This window comes from Populus euphratica, unplaced genomic scaffold (genome assembly GCF_000495115.2).
Source record: "Populus euphratica unplaced genomic scaffold, PopEup_1.0 scaffold125.1, whole genome shotgun sequence".
In the NCBI taxonomy this organism is placed as follows: Eukaryota; Viridiplantae; Streptophyta; class Magnoliopsida; order Malpighiales; family Salicaceae; genus Populus; species Populus euphratica.
Genome location: NW_011500014.1, coordinates 357,102 through 365,206, shown reverse-complemented (window position 1 = coordinate 365,206; position 8,105 = coordinate 357,102).

Here is an 8,105-nt window from a genome sequence, read left to right as displayed (position 1 = left end):
GGTCATTGCATGCATGGCGATCTTCAAATTTCGGCCACATCTCGTAATGGTAAAGGGCATTTTAAGGCCAATGTCTTACTGGATTTCAGCAGAGAAATGCCTGAACCAATTAAGAGAGGTAGGAAATTTCAGTGGTGGGGTGTGACCGTCAAGGAATGTTATCCAGATGTTCAAGCATGGTGGTTGGGTAGGTGCATATTCAATTCTATTTCCGTTTCGCTGACAAAGTGGAAGTTGTGGAACCCATCCTCTCTTCTCTCCCTTTCACTAAATAGAAACTAGGTTGGGTATCTGGTAAACACGGCATAAACTAGTCTTGACAAAATCCCATCAAATAGTAAAAGTAACATCAATGGCTTATAACATTAACAGAAAAATCCCTGTAGATGTCAACTTGGTACATTAAAATCGAAAGAGAAATTTCAGAGAGATAGGTCCTAAGCTCTCCTAATTACATTCATCAGGGAATTTCTGAACACACCCTATAGCCTCAAATATTTAGCTTGAAATTTAAAGAACCGATGATAGGTAATAAAGTCCAAGTCTAAATGTGAACGATGTGATGGGTAGGGATGAGAAGAAGTGAAGGTTGATGTGCCTTTAATGCATAGTAGAGGGAGAGGTTGTCTTTCACATCCATCCTTGCAAGAGATTTGATGCCCAAAAGGACTTGTTGCTTATGAAAAATTCTCTGGGCGTGATGTAATAAATCAAGCCACACGTCTAGCAATGGAATGTCGTGAAGGGACCAATTAGGGTGGGACAGACAGCAAATGAAAACAGCTCACTGAATGAGTAAGAGGACCACTTGGAATATATATATATATATATATATGGCAGCCATCAGTAGCTCAGGGATGTCTCAGAAGGAAACCTACTTCATGGCATATGAGCCTTTGAGCAATTAAGACATGCATCGTTGAAAACGACATTAAAAATAAGCTTAAGATTATATATGTTTTTATTAACATATATATGATTTTTACTATATTTTATTATATATAAACATCAATTTTTGAATTTATAATTATATATTTTACTTATTGTTAAAAAACATGTTGATAATACTTATACATTAATTCATTTGTGTTAGAAAAAAACATTAATAATACTTATACATTAAATGTATGTATAGATTTTTTTTATTTATTATTAGGATTTTTGTTTAAAAAAGAAAACCTATATTTGCTTACATATACAGAGAATATTCTCTAATATCACTCCTAGAAAATTAGAAAAAAGCAATGCAAACGCTAATGAAAAATATATCATCGCAGTTTACTAAAGAAAATGCTTATTGAATAATTTCAAACAAAAACGATAGTGGAATAAAAACAATATGTTGGCAATTCCTTAAACAATTTTAAGAGGAATTAAAACCTAACAATCTTCTCATCTCCCCTATTTTATCTTCTTTTTTTTTTCTATTCAAATTATAGCAGCCCTCGCTTTCTTTTAAAAATCTTGATAGCCTCCCCTCACAAATTCAACCACCACAGTATGTTACTGTCCAAACAACATTTTTTTAAAAGCCTAAACTTCTCTCTCTTGATTTCATTTATTGTTAATTTACTTGTATATTTAAATGTTTTACTTGTTTTATAATAAATATTTAATTGTATTAATATATGATTTGTATTTTAAGGTTTGTTTGGGATTTTGAAAAAAATAATTTAATTTATCACTTAATGAAATTGAGTGTGATTTTATAATTTAGATGTTTTATAAATAAAGAAATAATGAGTAATTTAATGGGTATCAATTATTTTATGTCAATTTTATGGTTAAGTTAGAAAAATTTTAAAAATTGATTTTATGTGGAGTTGATAATAATTAAATATATTAATTTAGGTTGAATAAGTTTGATAATCGAAGAAATGTTGTATAATTAGTTGATTCCCAATTAATTTTACTCAATTATAGGCTTTGTTAATTTAGATAAAATTAAATTAATATGTAATTGATAACAATTAAAGTATTAATTAATGTTATTCATTCTTGAATTGAGTAAATAATGGGTAGCTAGTTGGGTATCAATTATGTTTTTGTAAATTTTATGGTTTAGTTGAAAATTTATAATAATTAAGATTTAAGTATATTTTAATTTATAAAGTGTTATTCATTCTTGAATTGAATTTATATGTAATTGATGACAATTAGAGGTTAAGTATATTTCAATATATAAAGTGTTTAATAGTTATTGGATTTTGAATTATTTTTTTTATTGGAAGAATTTAGTTAATTTGAAATTAAAAATACAATAAGTTATTAGATGATTTGTGTGTACTTGGAGAAGCTAAACAAAAAAAATGAAAAAAAAAATTATATTGGCAAATGCCTGGTTGGAAAAATTGTAGCCTCAATGCCAAACAAAAAAAATGAAAAAAAAAATTTATTGGCAAATACTTGTATTTGGCCTGGTTGGAAAAATTGTAGCCTCAATGAACTTCAATAGGATAGCCGGATACTGGTTACACAATTGTGCAATTCAAGTTTCAATAAGAGAGGCCAATAATGAGTTATCAAGTTATATTTGCTTTATTGTTCTTCTTCTTTCTTATATATGAAACTCTTTCAAGGGAAAAATATATACTCTAATCATAGTTTTGTTATATTTTAGTTTGTCACTAAATTGGTATCACATCCAATGACATGGCCGTATCAAAAAAAAATTATTCAAAAAAAATATTTAGGATACAAATATATTTTTAAAGAAATAAGATTGATTTGATAACTAGGTCAAATCCTGATTTATTTAATAATATAATAAAAAATAAAACAATAATTACTATAAATAAATTAAAAAAATATTATACCAGGCAAAGTTGGGCTAATACAAGAAACCCATAATCCAGACATGTTCAAATTACATGTGTATTATGCATCCTGCATCATAAGATCGAGATAGTTCGATGAAAAAAGAAATTGAAGAAATACACAAATCTATTTTTTTAATATAAAAAATATTAAACAACGAATCTATTTTTTAATATAAAAAATATTAAACAACGATATATTTACTTCTATTAACTTTTCAAACCCATAACCCAAGTCACCTGACTAGAAGCATTATACATGAAAAAAATTATGAAGTTTAATTTCTAGGAAATGAAACGTTAAAGGATAAAATCAAAAATAAAATTCAAAATAAAATATAACAATTAAAAGAATGAAGGTTAAAATAAAAATAAAAAATAAATTAAAAGGAAACAACAAATCTTCAATTTGAGAGTAAAATTGAAAAGAAACAAAAAATTAACAAAAAAAGAAAAATAAAAAGAATGAGAGCTAAAATGAAATTAAAAAAAAAAACAATATACTATAAACTTGGATCAAAGGTTAAAATTAAAAATAATAAAACTTGTATAAAAGGGTCAAGAGAAAAAAAAAATCAAAAATCAAAAGAATAATGATTAAATTGAAGACATCAATAAATGAGGGGGGAAAAAGGATTTGTAGAAGTTTTCAATGTGTTTTTTTATATATAAAAACATTCCTAAATATAAATAAAAATACTTACACATTTATTTGATTAAATAAATCAAGAATTATCAGATAAATAAATGAAAAACAAAAGTCATTAACAATAAATAAAAATAAGATTGAAAACAATGAGAGATAAATATAGATTAAGATATATAATATTGCAACACAAGTCATTTAACCTATTGTGTTTAATAATTTTGTTTATTAAAATCAATTTATAATAAAAATCAACAAACACATAAACTTTATTGAATAAAATAAAAGGAAAACAATATTATACCAGGATGCATATATTAAAAATGTTATAAAACATAATTTTGTTTATTTTAAAAAATAAATTTAATCTATATAAAATATTTAAAAAATTACAGATAAATCCTAGTAATCTCTTTAAAAATTAAACACTTCTAAAATAATTAAAAAAATTGTTATTTTATAAAGGCTAAATAAACCATAAAAATCACATTATTAATGAAAATATAAAATTAAAAATATTTTAAAAAAGACATATAAAAAGGTATTAATTAAAAATAAACAATAAAAAAAATGAGATCTAACAATGCAGGGCTTAATAAAATCAAGACAAACGCCTATCCCTGAAGAAAGGGCTCGCACATGAGCTTTTATTACTTTTAAGTTAATCGATCAAACAACATGTCGTCTATTCTAATTTATTTTGAAGAAAAAATAAACAGTGTGTCATATGGAATTTTTTAGATTCTAGTCACTTTGGTGGCTGAAAAAATAAAATTCCTACTTTTTTCATCTAAAAACTTATTTTTAACCTATATTTATCTCAAATACCTAGGAAACAATCTAGGAATCTTTTTAGATCAATCCATGACCTCCAAAATGCAAAAAAAAAAAAAAAAACCATACTCAAAACTCAAAATCAACTTAAAACAAAAATTCTTTTATAACTTAGATTTGTTTTTATAGGCACTTTCAATGTAAAAAAAAAAAATAGTTTAAACTCCTTTTATCATATAAAATCATTTAACACAAAAATCTACTATTTTTTTGTGGCTGGAATTTTCACAATAATAACTTTCTCTCTACACTAAAATCCAACGAGCTCATCTCTCTCCATCCTTGAAAAATAGATTGAAAATGAGGCATAAAAATTAAATTTTTTAAAATTAAAAGGATCAATTAACTAATAACTAGAAAAGATGGGTGACTAAAATTAATTTTTTAAACAAATTTCAAAGTCACCTCCTATTTTACCCTCTCTTTTTTCACTATAGTCCTCTATCTTTTAATTTAATTCTCCCTCCTAAAAAATAAGCAAATGAGTGCTAATTTAGGTTCAAAATAACTTAATTATGCAAAATAAAAATTTTAAAAACAAATTGAATTTTTTTAAAAAAATTCGCCGTTCCAATCCATAATGATTTGTAAAAGAGTAAAAAGTAATAACGCTATAATAAAACCATGAACTCTTTTAGATTTTTTTTTATATATTGTTTTTCAAGTGTTTAAGAATTCTTTAATCCCATTACTTTTTTAAAATGATTTAATGATTGCATTCTCATATGCGTAGATCAAACTTTTACTTAAATTTTTCAGCATATCTTTTAAATTAAGATGATAATTATATTCTATAGATTAAACCATAGTAGCATGAATACTTTGAAGATTAGCCTATATCGTAAGAATTCTTCCTATTAACAAGGTAATATAAGTACGACATACAAATTTGATTTTCTTAATTATGAATTCTTTTAATTTAATTTTTAATTGATCATAAACTTTGATTTTATTGCAATTTCATCTGTGATTTCAATCAATTGACTTTATAAAAATTTAGTTTGGTCATCTAAAATTCCAATCTTTTAGATTAAATCTAAATTAAGCTTCCAAACTTAATTTTTCACTAATTAAGTCCTTACACCTAATTTAATATTTTAACATAACCCAAATTAATTCTTAAATATATCTGACTTTTAATTTGGCCAATGGTTAAATTAAATTGACCTATTAAAGCTTTAATTAAATCCATGGACTTAATATTTATGCAAATTTATCTAATAATCATTTAATTTAACCTTAAAGCTGCATTGACTTTTTAGTCTTGAATACAATAGGGTATAATTAGGCTATTATTCCATCCAATATTTTAGTTTGATTCTTCTACGTATCTAAAACTCTCCTCAATTTGATTTTTTTTTAATTTTCAATCTTTTTTTATTATTATTTTCAATCTTTTATATATATATAAAGGGAAAATTTGAGGGAAGAATTCAAAAATAGGTTATGATATATATACTGAATGTGATGAATGACAAATTAAAAAATTGAGATTTGAGGTGCTTGATTCGGTTATGTGATAAGTCTAAGATGATTGAATAATTTTTGGGATGTGAAATTGTTAGGTATTGAAATATAATTGATTTTTAGTTAATAATTTGTGACCTCCTAATATAAAGGAGGCTCTATCAAAATTTTAGTAGATTTCTTAATTGAAGATTTCTCAATATATATATATTATTCTTTTGTTGATCTTTTTTATTTTATTGGGAATGTTTTTCTTTTATAAATTGATTTTTTTTTCTATTTATATTTTAAATGTCATTTTCCTTATAAATAAATTCAATTAATGATTTTATTTTTTAACTTTTATTTTGATCTCTAACATATTTCCATAAAATATATACATTTACCTTCTTTAATTATATGTTAATATTAAAATAAGCTAAACTATGTTGTCAATTTAATTGATAAGGACTCCCTTTTAAGTAGAATTAAATTTTTTGGTCATTTGTATGAATTCAAGGTCAGTCACTTTTCTTTGGTAGATCATGATTTCTAATCACTTGATTGACTGCTTTTTAATTTCTTTGATCAATTAGAACTTTTTAAAGTTGATCAACTATTATTCAAGGCCCTTGTTTTCCCTATTTAACATGAACAATCATTATTTTCATCTAGTTGACTCATGAATGTTCATTTTTATATAAATATAAAAGGGAATTAAGGAATTTTGTGGTATTAATGGCTAGGATGGTAAATGTAATAACATTAATTTTCTACATCTTTTTCGCAATAAATTGAAAATTTTCAAAAAAAATTTCTTATTAATATAGGTTTTGCTAAAATTTCTACCAAAAGTTCGATGGAGTCTCCCATATATTGGGAGGTCCTAAGTTATTAATAAAATCATATTACACTTTAAATTTCATTTCACAATCCAATTGAATCATTCTGGATCTCAACCCAACTCATTTTCATTAACACAATATATCTTATTCATTAACATCATATAATTCAAGTTCACATAATAACAATGCATAATTTAATTGTTATATAATATCATCATATAAACTATATCTTGCATAATAACATCATATAATGTAATTCAAGTGAAGAATTCAATTTCTACTATAAACATGCATGGTTAAATAATACTTAGAATTACAAATATTAGATTAAAAGTCATACATCAAAATTTACAGGTTAATATCACATTTCAAATTTTAGAAGATAAGTCTTTTAATTTACAAATAATTACATGGCAAAATACAAAAGATAAATAAACTAAGATCATTCTTGACGCGACTCTAATGGACTTGAAAATATAAATTAACATGTATATATAAATATAGAAATGTAGTAACAAACAATAACAATGACAAGTAATAATCTTCATAATTTATTTTGATACATAAAATTAAGTATAGATCTCTTTTACAGCATATATTTTTCATCCATTACCAATATCTATCTAATATCCTATCTTATTTGCTGAAAATAATTTCATATTAGAAATCTTAACATAACTCAATGATTTTTAGTACCATCTCCTTATGAATCAATTCTCACTTGATACCAAGATATTTCTTCTTAATATTATTAGCTTATCTCATTATTTCAGAATAACTAATCAATACTTTCTTTTTTATTTTTTAAAAGGTAATTATCAATACTAATGCATCTTATTAGTATCATTAGTCTCTAAATATCGAGTTAGACTAATTAATTTCATTCAAGTGTCAATATTAATATAATTGATTCATATCATTAACTATTTCTACCTTAGAATAGTTAATCAATTCTTATCAATATTTGTTTACCATCAAAGTTGTCGATGTTAAAAACCCTTGATATCATTAGTCTCCTTACCCGGAGTAGCTAATCATACCAGTAATAGTTGCTAATACCGATGTGACCCATTGATATAACTATTCCCAAGCCAAAATAATTAATCAACTTATCTTTTTCTCTTAATCAGAAGTAACCATACCGATGTTAGTAATCTTTACTAACATCATTAGTCACCTAATTACTCAAAATTGACTAATCAATTTAAGAAATGTTGACACCAATAGAACCCCGTCGATACCATTAGTTATTCAAACTTGTATACCTAATCAATATCATCTGAAAATGCCGATACTAATGGAACCCTATTGACACAACCAAAAAATTGATGTCTTCTCCCAAGTGCAGGAGTGTCGAAGTAATAAATAACCTAGCAGGACCGGGATCGAAACACATGGAGATTAATTGTATAAATTATAGATAACAATAATAGAATAACAACAACAACAATAACAACAACAATAGCAACAACAATAGCAATATCAATAGTAGTATTAGTAGTAGTAGTAATAATAGTA